Raw genomic sequence first — 14,831 nt, forward strand, 5'->3', positions numbered from 1 at the left:
CCATATTTATATAAATTTGACCGGGGGCTAACACAACTTAATTTTTTTTCACAACGTCACTATTCTGCGCATTCTTCGAAGTTCGATGTGGCCGATGTCGGCTTTGGAGATGTGGGGACGCCAGCTGCACATAGAGGTGTGCGCGGACTGGTCGGCGCGCCGCCGCCGACGTTTTTCATCGGCGCAATCGGCGCGCCATTTATGCACCAGTACCGAATTTTCACAGATTTGTCTTTTTCTTTTTCATTTTGATTTATAGCTTCGTTTCACATTTATGTAGCCAGTCAAAAACAGGCTTCTCAGTTATCTTCATCCAGCTTCACAGACCGAGAGTACCACTATGAACAGCGGCACAAGTTCGGCGGCCGCTGCATGAAATGACATATTAGACAAATTGACATAAAATGAATGTAACAGTTACAGTAATGCATATACGCTGCCATCTTAGGCTTAAAGTCAAGTTTTTCTGGTTTTCTATGTCGTAATTAGCAATGATTTTGGCCATACAACGTTCAGTGGCGTAACTAGATAGGACGGCGCCCAGGGCAAATATATTTCCGCGCCCCTCATTATGCCCGTGATAATTTCCGCGCCCCCCCCCCATTAAAAGCGCTAATGTAGGCTTCCGCGATTGCCTACTGGCGCGCGGCGGGCCATTTCGGAGGCCAAGGGCCACCAGTTCTGATTTCGATGAGCTACGCCCGCGTTTTTGTATAGTATTTTTCTTTTTTTATTCAAACTTCCGGAAGTCCCTTACCCGTCATTGTTCTCTTCCAGTCCACACTGCAAAAATCTTGACGGCACGGGCGCTTCCCAGGCCCAAGTTTCTCGTACCTAAGCTTTCGCGCTATTTGTGCATCCCAAGGAATGCAGGGTGAGTACAAAACAAAGCAACCAGCTAGACACCGCGCCCTCGGGTCTGGTATGGGGGTTAAACTGGTCGGAGTGTTCTGCCGTTTCGCTCCGTTCGCTGTTCCATTGATGGAGGTCATCCTTGTGCGGCCGCATTCTTTCAGGGAAGTTCTTGGTTTCTCCAACGTACGAAGCGGGGCAGTCGGCACATGCTGTCGGGTACACTACGCTCTGCGCTTTTTTCGCAGGTGCGTGTTCTTTGGGCCAAAGGATGAACCTGCCCATGGCGGTGGATGGCATGTGGGAAACGTTGACCCCCGCCCTTCTATTGCTTTGCTGGCGCCCGCGATGCAGGGAATCAACAAACGTCGCCGTCGTGTCACGCTTTCTCCGTCTTTCCTCCAGAGAACTCTGCGAATAAACGCCTTTGTTTAGCCTTTGGTGCCGAGGTCACGGATTATATTCGCCCTTCCTTCCGCCGCTGCGTGGACGATTAGTCGTTGGACGATCGGCTATTTCGTTGGAGTTTTCTGTTCTTACTCAAAAAAGGTGCATTCGAACTTTTTTATTTTATTTTGTTTACGTACGTGGTTGGTTTCAGGGAAGCTTTCAGTAAGTGGTTTGGGAGGCTGGTGGGGTTCGCTGAAACTCATCTAACCCAGTGCTGCGGAGCACAAAACAAAGCTTAGCCGAGGGTCATGGGAAGGCACGGAGGTAGCGCAGCAAAATGAAAATAGAGGATCCTTTTCCCGATGCAAAAGCCATTGCGGCAACCCTTTCCTTCACCACCATCCCCACTTCCAGTCGTACATTACAACCTCGCCCCTCCCCCCTTCCAGGCGGTTTTACGGAAAAAAACATTGACAACCTTTCCAGGGGGCGCCAACCCGAGGACTCGGCTTGGCGCCCCCTCCCTAGTGGCGCCCGGGGCACTTGTACCCCCTTGCCCCCCCCTAGTTACGCCACTGACAACGTTGAATGTACTGGCCCAGCGTGTTGATGCGTGCGAGTTCACCGTAGCATTATTCGAATATTCATATGAATGCAAAACGGCATCATAATCAGTTTAAGATGGCAGCCTATGATCGTGCCCGAAACGGCGTATACACAGAAGAAATTAAATGGTAGCAGTGTAGCACTAATGCAGCGCGTTAGGTGAAGAACTACACAAAGCCCCGAAGGATGAAATCGAAAGGGAGAAGTTTAATGGAGATTAGAAGCGTCGAGGCTCAATACATGCTCGAACCTACTCAGGGTATATTATCACTTGTCCGTGGTGTTAAAGTTGATAATTTTCGAGGATGACCACTTACATGCAGCGTCTGAACATGCTGCAGAAAATATTCACCATCTGTTTTATTCTTTAACTTATCTGTTTGTACCGGCCTTGCAAGACATTGGATACCCGGGATGAAGATGCCAAGGCAGTAAGATGGCAAGAGAGAGAAAGGAAGGCTGCGGGATTAACCATATCTTGGCATCTGGTTTGCTGCCTAGCACGGGGGGTGGAGAAATAGGGGCAAGAAACAGTGTGTAGAGAGACAGAAAAAAAAACGCATGTGCACTCAGGAGTAGGAGAGCAAACTTAACAGAGGATTTATTACATTCTGTACAGACAGGGCGAGAGATCTCTTGTGAATGAGCTGGGTGGCTCATTAAAAAGTGTGCGTTTTGACTTAATCAGGGAATGGGTCCAGAATGCGCCGTTGAATCACGAGACACGCACACCATTTCTGACGGTGCCGCCCACACTCGCTCAAGTCAAGGTCTTTGATTGGGGCGTGGCCACCACACTGCACCTGTGACACCAAGAAACCATTGTGGTCGTCTCGTCGAACGTCTTATGGTGTCGGAATGCCACCTCACTTCCCGGCTAAGATGGACAGTACACGGCGGACAGCAGGCTGACAGCCTTTCGGTGACTTGTTTGACGAACAAAGAACGCCGCTCTCCCCCGTCGGCCCAGGCACCGCGTGTAACAACGCTATATAAGTGGTGAGCAGAGGCGTAATAAGCTTGTCTGAGGCCACCAGTTTTAAGAAGAACAAAATGAAATTTAAAAAACTTGCCAGCAAAAAGTTTACAGAAAGATGGCTGGATTCGTCAATACTGTGGAGACAGACACTTGAGCGACATGTCATATATGACGTAGTCCAGCAAACATGTTTTCATCACGTAACTTGAACGGACCTACTGGCACTAGGAAAGATGAATAATAATTGTTGCGGACAGTGGTGATGTACTTCTGTTGCGAAGGTAATACTCAGAATTAACCAAATAAATCTTGACTTTATATCCAGGTCTTGATAAAAAAAGTTAGTCAAGTTAGAAAGCTCCTCAGGTGGCTAAGTAATAAATTACTTCACCATACTTTATGTTGAAGTAATATGCAAATAAATAATGCAACCTCTGTTTAATTGATATTCAATGACGTGACTGCAATCAACGGTGTGTCGTCGCTATAAAACTGGAACGTTATCGGCGGACACGAGCGGGCGAATGCAGCGGAGAACGAATATGTCACGCAATAGAAGCGATGTGATGTCGCACATATTCGCCTGTACAACTCCGTGCCCTTTTGCTTGCTCGTGATGTATTCGAAGGAGCTAGCCAAGTCTCGGGTAGAAGTCGAGCAGAGTAGCCGAGGCTGATAAGAGGAACGTTTATATACACTATATACACACTAAAGGTAGCTATATGTTGATGGTGGCATCATAGAAGCGTGATGGGACCTTCTCAGGGATGGTTCAGAGCGTCTCGGTGCTCGCGCTTTACGCCCTGGTCTTCCTAAAATTATCTGCAGGAGAAAACAGTGGACAGTTTGCAATAATCTGCTAGGCAGCTTTTAGGTCCGTTCGATTCACCTGCACCGGTCGCAACCGGTTCACGGCTGTGCACGCGAAGTTCAGAAATTGTGCAGCGTGAGTTCAGCGGTGCAGGCACAGCACGACACCCGAAACAAATGACGATGTGCCGATAAGGTGTTGGCCTTATTTCTTTTCGGTTAATTTGCACCATTCAGCAAACACCGACCTATGGCGAAACGCACATGCGGACAGTTTATGAGGTGCAAACATCTTGGCAAAACACACCGCATTTGTAGAGGCGGGTACGGCGCCTAAGCCACCTACGTCTAGTGCTGCGTCGTCTGCTCAGCTGCACGCGCGCCTGCACCAAGCCGGCACCGTCAGCGAAGGAGGTGCAGGAAAATTGTGAACCGGTGCTGCACCCCTTCTGCACCTTTTGAAACGAATGGCAGGGTTCCGCGGTCGTCAATGCTGCACCGCTGAAACGAATGGTTTTCTGTAAGGTTAGTTTTTCAACCAAGAACTCACGTTCACAGGCTGCTTTTGTCGCTCATTTCGTTTTTGCCATTCCTTTTTTTTTTTTTTTTTTGAGATCTTGTTGTGCTCGTGCGCCTTCGCTGGAATTTGGAGAGGTGACATTTTGTTGTACTCGCGTGCTCAAAATGAGAAATAAAAGCAGTCTGTGAACGAGAGTTTTTGGTTGAAAAACAAACCTTACAGGAAAGCCGCCTTGCAGATCGCTGTAAACTGACAGACTGCATGTCAATTCAGTTCAGGGCAGTCCGAACAAATTGTCGTCTTCACCTCCATCTGCCAAATGGGGGGGGGGGGGGGGGTGTAGTGGTTATAAGAAGGTGCCTAATTTCTGCAGCCCAGCAGGGAGCAGCGAATAAGGATTAAAGAAAACGGGAAAGGGAGAAAGAGAGAGAAAGTCAAACACTGCCTTCTTTTCAACCCAGGAAAGAGAGAAGGTGCACGTTCAGTTTGTCACACGGCGTCGGCGAGAGAGAAACATAACTTAGGTCACAGTGCAATAATACGCACAACACATCACAGTGCAATAACATTGCATCGCATGTGCAGAATAGGGTCTGCCGAGCTAGGCAGGCTAGGGCTTGTGAGAATGGAAGACTTGCAAGGCCCACAGAGTGTGGGAAGCATACCTGACGAGGGATCCCAAGCTCTCGGCTAATTGTTCAGCGCGGCTCTTGGCACGTCGAACAAATCAAGCAGCCTCGATTTCAAACAACTCTTCCTAGGCCGTCAGTCAGTCAGGCGTCTCCAAAGGGTTTTTGACGAGGGGAGCCAACAGCCCTAAAGAATTCGAAGTATGACTTTCGTGTTGTCGCCGCTTTTGGCGCACCTCGAGAGCGTTGATCCGGAACAAATCAGGGTAGGCTTAGCTGCAATTGTCCCCCGCGTCCAAGCGGCGCCCAGCCAGGGAAGCCTATCTTAACATCTTCTACAGACACACGCACATAAGCACGCGCAGTTTCACTCCGAGAGGGAATTGGTAGTGGTCGCAATGACGTACCTAACGTGCATCTACTATAAAAAGGCGTGCAGTGTATGCGATAGTTTTTTTTTTTTTGAAAGTCTTGTAATTCTGGTATATTTTCATTATATAGCCGAGGTATGAGGCGGTTGTTACTCGCATATATTTGAGTTAAAGTACCACAAATATTTATTCGCCGCGCATGACTTCTGGAAATGATACTCCAAAAAAAAAAAAGGAAATCACTCCAATATTTTTCAAACTAAGTTCGCACGTGGGAGTACTTGTTCTCTGTCTGCGCTTTTCAATGGTTCATGAGTGTTAAGCCCCGCTGCTTCTTCTATAGAATGGTGTACGATAAGCCATATCAACGCAGTGACAGGATTTTCTACAGACTACCAAGGATTCGATCACCAGGAATTTTCCCTCCGGCATATTTTGATTGAAAGAAGTGACATATTTTTGCTGAAAACCCGGTTTATGCACTCGGGCCTGGTGCACAGATGTTCCAAATTGCAACTCTTGATCATCGCGAGCGCGAAGAGGGCAAGTGAAAGCCTCTATGCTGTTGTCTGTACGGCCGGTGTAACAAACCCTCCAGACTTGAGGGTGTTGGGTTAAACCATGCACTTGGCCCATTGCTATTTTTCATCATTGCGTTTGTCTATTAACTGACTTGTGCTATGTGGAGCACGCAGCAGTAGTGCCGATGTGCTATTTGGTGCTGGTACAAAAAGAAAACTAGTTTGGATCGCTTCTTCAATGAGTCCTTCAATTTAACCTATGCTAGGGGGCTGCATAGAAGACTATACGCCTGACACACTTGGAAAAGTAAAGCACATTGTAAGAGACCACTTCTGCTAATTGATGAACTTGTAGACCATCACCATCTAGACTTTTGTGTTCTGCAGAAAACCCGGTTTATGCACTGGGCCCCGGTGTACAGATGTTCCAAATTGCAACACTTGATCATCGCGAGCGCGAAGACGGCAAGTGAAAGCCTATATGCTGTTGTCTGTACGGTCGGTGTAACGAAACCATATATAAAAATATTTTGCTTTGGACTCACTCGGACTGAGACTAACAAAATTTCCCTCTATTTAAACTCAGACTCAGACTCAGACTCACCGATGTTTCTGTCAGCCGGATCCACTAATACTTTCCTCAAATATACCCACCCATACTAAGACTGATCAAAACGTTTCTCCAGCGGAATCACAAGGACTAATAGACTCGCCAAATGTTTCTAAAACAGACGCACTTAGACTGAAAATGAGCGATATTCGACTTGGTGCGGCTCATACAATAAACGTCGAAGGAGCCCCATTGAAAAACACATGTTGATTGATATGTGGGGTTTAACGTCCCAAAACCACTATATGATTATGAGAGACGCTGTAATGGAGGGCTCCGGAAATTTAGACCACCTGGGGTTCTTTAACGTGCACCCAAATCTGAGTAAACGGGCCTACAACATTTCCGCCTCCATCGGAAATGCAGCCGCCGCAGCCGGGATTCGAACCCGCGCCTTGCGGGGAAAAAACACATGTGAAAGAATTGCAATTGCCAAGCAACCTATATATATATATATATATATATATATATATATATATATATATATATATATATATATATATATATATATATATATATATATATATATATATATATATATATAATAGCTTTCAACATACAAAAACAAGTTATTTCTACTGCCTCTAAATATTAATATTAAAGAGAAACTTAACATTACATGCAATTTCCGCGACAGGCACATGCGCGCTGATAGCACTAAATACAATAAGTACCATATGAATTGGCCGCTGTAAATACCTGTGCTATTTTGAAATTTGGTGATACTATGCTGGTATATATATTCGCCCACGCTTGTAATTTGGTCATTGTGCGGAATGCTGTATTATAAAATTTTTGTCAGCAGAAAATCTGAGAACCATGACTTGGCAGAGTCGCGTTCTTTAAAAAGTCTGTTACCTGTCCCGAGTTTCGTATCAGGTAAGGTGCATTCATGGTTCATTATTCATCAAGTCTTCCTGCAAAACACTGCAAGAAAACTTGTCTTCATTGGAAGGACCTGTGGTTAGTGCACATGTACGTGTTATTCTACATAAGCTGAGTCTTTCGACAATAACTCATCAGTTGCAGTACAGCGCCTGTGTTTGCGTCTTTTTAGGTGGGCATGATTGTGTTATATTGTATGCTGCTTCCTTAAAAGGGAAATAATGACTAGGTCATTAGCTACCTGCTGCAACAAATAAAAAAACAAGATGCTACATTTTTTTTGCTTTCAGTACTGCTCTTTCTGCCCCCCACCCCCCGCACATACACGCACACCAGAGCTGTAAGCGTCCAAAAAGGAAGAGGGGCTGTTTACGGTTGCGCACCTGTCATTGTTTCTCTAAATGTTTCGGTGTGAGGGGGTGTATCGTAGCAGCAAGGATATAATGTACGACAGGAATCAAAGGTGAACGTTTGACATAAGCCTGTTTGTTTTGGATAGAAACTGAAGGAATGAGAACTCCGACCAAAATATATTTAAGGAAAAAAAAACAGATGTTTCGAAGCTGGTCCGGCTTCTTCCTCAGGGGTGAGAGATTGGCTTCAAAACGTCGTTTTTTTTTAATAAGTTTTGGTTGGACTTTTCTCATTACTTCAATGTACGAATAGAAGTGGGGATGGTGGTAAAGGAAAGGATGGCCCCAGGGGCTTTCGCAATACTTCATTAGGCAAAATATCTTCTCTTTTCATCTTGCTGTGTAATCTCCTATGGCCTTCTCATGACTCTCGGCTAAGCTTTGTTTTGTGCTCGGTAGCTCAGGGCGAGGTGAGTTTCCGCGAACCTTACCTGCCTTCCAAACCAGTTACTGCATGCAAGCTTCCCCTGAATGGGTGAATCTGTAGTTGAAGAACAGGAAAAAGACGCTGTCTTTCCTTGCGAGAGCAGGGCTCAGTGGCTTGAAGGGAGGGGGGGGGGGGGGGAGTGGAGAAAAGAGTTTAGAAGTAGGAAGGAGGAGAAGGTTTAGAAGAACGTGACAGCCATGGCTGCCAGAGCAGAAAGAGAATAGGGGCCGTTGGCAGGGCAGTCCGAGTCGTACGACTTGGAAATGTGGAGCTGCAACCACGTACGCACATACCTATGGTCATTCCCACAAAAAAAATGTCCTAGATCACCTTTCTTGGGCAAGAATACAGAAAACTAGCTAAACGAGAAAACTAAAATAAATAAACAACCGATAATTCAACCACTGATTGTCACCACAGCTGCGGAAGGAAGAAAAAACGTAATCCGTGACCTCGGCACCAGCGGCTACACAGAGGCATTTATTCACAGAACACTGTGTATAAGAAAAGACACGGGAAACACGACACCAATGGCACTGCAACGACGCCCCATGTCGACCCAACTTGAGCGCAGGGAACAGCGAACGGAGCACAATGGCAGAACACTGTGACACCACTCGCAACATGTTTGCCCCATACCAGTCCCGAAGGCACGGTGTAGAGCTCGTTGCGATTTGTAGTCTTTCTGCATTCCTTGAAGATCACAAAGAGCGCGAAAGATTGGGTACGAGAAACTTGAGCGTGGAAAACGACCTTGCCATCAAGCCTTTTGCAGTGTGGACTGGAAAAACGCAATGATGAGTGAGGGACGACAGGAAGTTCTTACGCGCTTCAAAGATGACTATGAATGGAAAAGTGTTTAAATGGGAATGAAAAAAATCTACAAAAACATGGCCGTTGCTATGTTGTGTCGGTACAACAGAACTGCAGGCCTGTTTGAAAAAGATGGCAGCAATATCTCATAAAGAGACTCGAGAATTAAAAGCCTCTCTGATTGCCGAGAGGTAAAAGAATTCTTCGACCACGTTTCAGCTTGAATAAATTTATTTCCGCGAGTGATGAAGGATCAGGTACGGCATGAACGGTGCGTTTCTGTCTCCTTCCTTCTTGAAATATGGCCGCAAGAATTTTCATGGTACCCTAAATTACGCAGCCGCTGTTTAATTGGTAGCAAATGACATGACAAAAGCCCATGGTCTGTGTCATCGTACATTTTAACAAAACTTGAAATCCAGCCGGATGGTGCATTGCTATCGGGAAATTTTTAGCGCAAATTAATGCTTCCTCACGACGTTCACAAGCACCCATCCTGTCTCTCTCGTTCTTCTTAACGTCTTGTTTAGCGCTCACAACTTTCCCAATCACCACATTTATTCAAGAAAAAACTGAAGTGGCATCTGAGGGCACAAGCAGTTCAACGCAATAGAGAGAGAGAACGGGTGCTCGATTGCTCACGAATCGTGCTGCTTTCTCGTCTTTGAAGCCACATTAATAATGAATCTGGAGCTTAGCACTTCTTCTCCGTTGATCAGGTACATATTCATAGATCAAGTTTATTTTATTTATTTATTTATGACATACTGCAGGCCCCACAAGGGGCCCAAGCAGGAGGGGCATAATCACTCAAGTATAAACAAACCGACAATACAAGGTAAAATACAGCAACTTCTAAAAAGAAAAAGAAACATACTGTCTAAATTTTCTATATGTTCAATCCCATCAATACTACAGACAACAGATATGGGCAGATCATTCCAGTCAGATATGGTGCGTGGATAGAAGGAAAATTTGAAGACGTTTGTTCTGGCGCTGTAGGGGGTCAGGGATGCAGCGTGTCGATGTCGTGTACGCCGAGAAGTCACTGGCTGAATAAACTGATCAGGGCTAATGCCGAGTTTGTTGCTCTTAAGCTGGTAAAGAAATTTAAGCCTTTCTATTTTACGTCGTGCCTGCAACGTTTGGATCCTGTGCTCTTTCATGAGAGTAGTGGGCGAGTCTGATAAACGATATTTTGAGTAGATAAAGCGAACCGCTTTGCGCTGTATCATTTCAAGAGCCTGAATATTTTTTTGCTTGTGCGGGTCCCAAACTGAGCATGCGTATTCGAGTTTCGGTCTAATAATTGATGTGTATGCAAGAAGTTTAACACTTGGAGGAGCTAATTTAAGTTTGTGTCTGAGAAGGCAGAGCTTGCGAAAAGAGGACGCACAGACGTTAGAAACGTGCTGATTCCAACTTAGGTTGTTTGTAATGGTGACACCAAGGTACTTGTAACAACTGACTTCACAAAGCGGCCGTTCAGGAAGCTCATAGGAAAACGACAAGCTGTTTTTCTTTTTAGTAATTTTCATGAAGACCAATTTTTGGGCATTTAACTTCATATTCCACTTTGTGCACCATGCCTGTATGCTAAGAAGGTTAGAATTTAATTGAATTTGATCCTCGTGGCAAGTTATTTCGTTAAAAAGAATACAATCATCCGCAAATAGTCTAATTTGTACTGGGCTGGTAATCACATCAACAATATCATTAATATATATAAGAAACAAAAGAGGGCCTAGTACACTACCTTGCGGAACGCCAGATCTGACGGGTAAAGATTTGGAACATTTATCATCAATACTAACATATTGCGTGCGGTCAGATAGATAAGAAGAAATCTAGTTTGTTATAAAGGCCGGAAGTCCAATTGCCTGTAGTTTGAGCATGAGTTGCGAATGTGGAACAAGGTCAAAGGCCTTTCGAAAATCCAGGAAAATTACGTCGACCTGGCCAGTCTTATCAAGGACGCCGGCAAAACTGTGAACAATAGAGGTTAATTGAGTGACAGTAGAAAATCGTTTTCTAAAACCATGTTGGAAGCAGGATAATAAACCGTTATCGTTGAGAAACTTGGAAATGTAGTTAGCTATAATATGTTCTAAAATTTTACAGCAAGATGTTGTTAATGAAATGGGACGATAATTACCAGGAACCATGACATCGCCTTTTTTAAACACGGGAACAATGCGTCCGACTTTCCAATCAAAGGGTAGGACACCACAAGATAATGATGTGTTGAAAATTGCCACAAGAAAGGGTGATAATGCTTCAGCGTAACGGGAAAGAAAAACGTTCGGTATCCCGTCAGGACCAGGTGAAGACTTTGTTTTTAGGTTAAGCATCATAGCAATCACACCAGATATAGACACAATATCAGCATTGATTCTGCAATTGGAAACAATTTGGGGCATCGGCTCATGTACTGTCGAAAATACACCATGGAAATAAGCGTTGAAATGCTCAGCAATGTCTGCCTTATCAACGAGGAGCGCATTATCGTGACGTAATTTTTCAATAGGTTTTCTTTTGTTCGACAAGAAGTTCCAAAATTTCTGCGGAGCAGATCGAATGAAATTCGGCAACTCGTGCTCAAAATAACTTCGTTTAGCGCTTGCTACGGCTTGATTAAGGGCTAATTGAGTGGTTTGAATGATGTCACAAGAGGACACTCCTCGCTTCAGGCGTTTTAATTTTCTTTTCAAGTGTAAAATATCCCGTGAAATCCAAGGGGTTTGCTTACGCGTCTTTTTTACCTTGTCTGGAACAAAATGTTCGATACAGTGAAGACACATGTTCTTGAAAGTATCCCACATTTGGGCAGTGTTAGAACCGTGGAAGTTGCTTAGGCGGAGTTCTAAATAATCTAACACAGATTCATCATGGGCATGGGAAAAATTTTTGACGCGAATACATTTAGCTCGAGGCACAGTACACACTTTTTCCACAGAGCATGAAAAAGACACCATATGGTGGTCAGAAAGACCATTTTCAATGCAGACATAATAATTTTGTATTGATTGACTTACAAAAACAAGGTCAAGTACAGAAGCACAGGTCATGCCGACACGCGTTGGTTGCTTCACCACCTGGCGCAAATCATGGCACATCATTATATCTAGTAGATACGAGGTTTGCGGGGATTGTCCGACACTGGCAAAAGCGGAGTCCCAATTTACGTTAGGCATGTTGAAATCGCCCACAAGAAATATTCTGTCATGCTTGTATGACGCCATGTGTTCGTGTGAGTCATGCAGAAACCGAGGAGGCGAGTCAGGTGCACGATACACAGCAAAGATAAGAAATGAACGCCCACAGAAGGATACCTTCAAAGAAAGGCTTCAAAGAAAGGCTTTCAAAGAAAGGCATCAAGAGCACATTTTACGAGCACAGCAACACCGCCTCCGCTACGATTTCTATCTCGACGATACACCCGATAGGAGGAGGGGAAAACGACATCATCGCTGATATCGTCACACAACCAGGTTTCCGTGATAACAACAATGTGCGGACTATTGCCAAGAAGAATGAACTCCAGTTGCTCGGATTTATTAACGATGCTGCGTGCGTTAATATTTAGGAGGCGCAGTTGTTTATAATCGGGGCGTTCAGGTCATGTTTTATGTTTACTGGACTGGGAACTGGCAATTTTAATCCTCGAGTTTTTGCAGTCATCCCATACATACCTATCCCGATCAACCATAAGCTTGTCATGTACAATATTAACCTTCTTGCCTTGTCTCTTTTCTTCTTTGGCGCTGTTCCAGAGCAGTTTACGTTTACGGAGTGTTTCCTTAGAATAGTCATTTTGAACAGAAATATCTGTACCCTTTAGCTTACGGGCATTCGATATAGTTTGCTGCTTTTCGTTGTAATCCTGAAAATATACGATAACTGGGCGACTGCCACCGGGCTTGCCTAATCTGTCAATTCTACCTACTGATTTGCATTTGACCTCAAGTTTATGTTCAAAAACCTCAGCGAGTACAGCTTCTTTCAGCATGTCCTCGGTTTCTTCCGGTGGCTCAGGTATGCCGAAAACAACTAGGTTGGACCGCCTGCTCCTGTCTTCAAGATCAGTAATTTTAGCTTCAAGCGTGGCCACTGTCACCTTCAGAGCATCAATACAGGCAGTACGTTGTTCCAGTACAGCGAAACGCGAGTTCTAATCGGAAATAATTTTTTCCATGTTTTCTTGTTGCGCCTTTATTGCAGCTATGTCCGAAGAAATTTTGTTCTGACCATCCAGTAGCTCCTTCAGCATTTTCTCGACAGGCCCAGGGTTCACCTCAACATTCCCACACAGAAGTAATGAGCATACGCAGTAAACGTCATACGCAATACAAAGGCACTGATGGGGGCACGGCAAGACCAGAAGACCAGGGCAATCGCTTCTTATTGTACAGTAGTGAGTACCCACCTGCACAATGTGGAAGAATGGCGTTTTAGGCCACATGTTCGCTCCGGGTCCGCCGTGCCCACTGAAGCTGAAGTTCTGGATGCCAACTTTTATAGGGGACGCAGACGAGGTCACATGATGCGAAGGGGGCGGAGCAAGCTCGATGACAGGGTAGCAATTACTGGCGATGCAAGGGCCCATCTTGGGTGAATCCATACGGCACGTGTAGGCTGTTGATACGTCGGTTGCGCAGTGCGTTCCGGCCAGACCGAACAGGAAAACCTGCACAATGCGGAAGAATGGCGTTTTAGGCCACATGTTCGCTCCGGGTCCGCCGTGCCCACTCCAGCAACTCCAGCAAGTTCAGTGTAGATTCCGATGTCACGTAATAAAGGTGACCTGGAGTGGCACATGTGTCACAACAAGCTGCAGACCCATCCCTTCGTACCGTCATGCTCGTTTAATACAAACGTTTGTAGATTGGATTACAGAAACAACATTAAAAGACCAAGAAATATTCAATTCCTCCGTTCGTTAGTAACGCACTTCGTTATGTATTCTGTTCTTTGGGAGCAGATCACGTGATGAATTAACATAAAGTGCTGTTTCTATTTCACCACAGTCAGAGAACGGTGTACTCTACAAACACATCACCTACATTAAACTTGGTGCCAGCACAATGCATACAATCCTCAATTTCATCGCCAAAAATAAAATAGGGGTTTCACGGAAAAAATTTCCTAATGCATCGTTATATATTCAAACGTCAAATGTAAAAATAGCACCACCATGAACGGGATTGACTCTATGGCCGAATTTCACTGCAAAAAGCGCTTGAATAACTGCACCTTCCCGGTATGAAATATAAATTGCATGAGGTTTTAGATGTGTGGTGACATCATTAGTTCAGGTTATATTGTTTTAGCGTAAAATTAGCTTTTTAGTCACGTTTACTATGTTTTTTAATGTTAATATTTCACCTCATCGGTCATCTAATGACGGTCATTTTATTTCTACATCCTTAAATTAGAGTTATGAATAGTTGATATCCAAGCATTTTTTAAATATATATGACTGGTGTTTATCAAAGAATAGAATGAGTTCCGGGGAGGAAGAGATATGAACAGTTTCATCATTTGAAAAATAAAGTTTTCGGCTTTACGAGCCGGAATGTCAATACGACAACAATGCACGCCATAGTAGGAGGTTTTAAATATTCGGAACCATGGGTCGGCAAAATAAATGGAGCCTACATAGACTCGCTCAGTAAATGTGCTTTTATCTTAGGACTCGATATAGAGCCCAGCCTATAGCCGGTATTTTGGTCACATATAGGTGACCAAAAATATTTTTCTCTGCAAAACATTTCCGCAATAGACTGCTTTCAATGGAATAAATCATCCCGACATTTTTCGAATACACCAAAGATAGCCGCCAAAACGCCTTGAACGTTTGGCGTGAAATGACCGATCAAACTTTACGTCGATACCTATCACTTTTCGTCTCCACTGTCTCTTTCCAAGTTCGTGTTCTTCCTTTCTTGACATTCAACTTCACAGTAATTTAACAAATCCACAATATATTGGTTCTATAGATGAAA

General features: G+C 44.6%; 1 long non-coding RNA gene across 1 annotated transcript; it reads left to right on the plus strand.

Annotated features, from left to right (window-relative positions):
* Positions 1-516: 516 nt before the first annotated feature.
* Positions 517-1,288, plus strand: LOC142775208 (uncharacterized). Its single transcript, XR_012886697.1, has 2 exons — positions 517-874; positions 1,101-1,288. It is a non-coding gene; the product is annotated as an uncharacterized LOC142775208 (long non-coding RNA).
* The last annotated feature ends 13,543 nt before the right edge of the window (positions 1,289-14,831 follow it).

The sequence above is a fragment of the Rhipicephalus microplus genome, chromosome X (genome assembly GCF_043290135.1).
Source record: "Rhipicephalus microplus isolate Deutch F79 chromosome X, USDA_Rmic, whole genome shotgun sequence".
In the NCBI taxonomy this organism is placed as follows: Eukaryota; Metazoa; Arthropoda; class Arachnida; order Ixodida; family Ixodidae; genus Rhipicephalus; species Rhipicephalus microplus.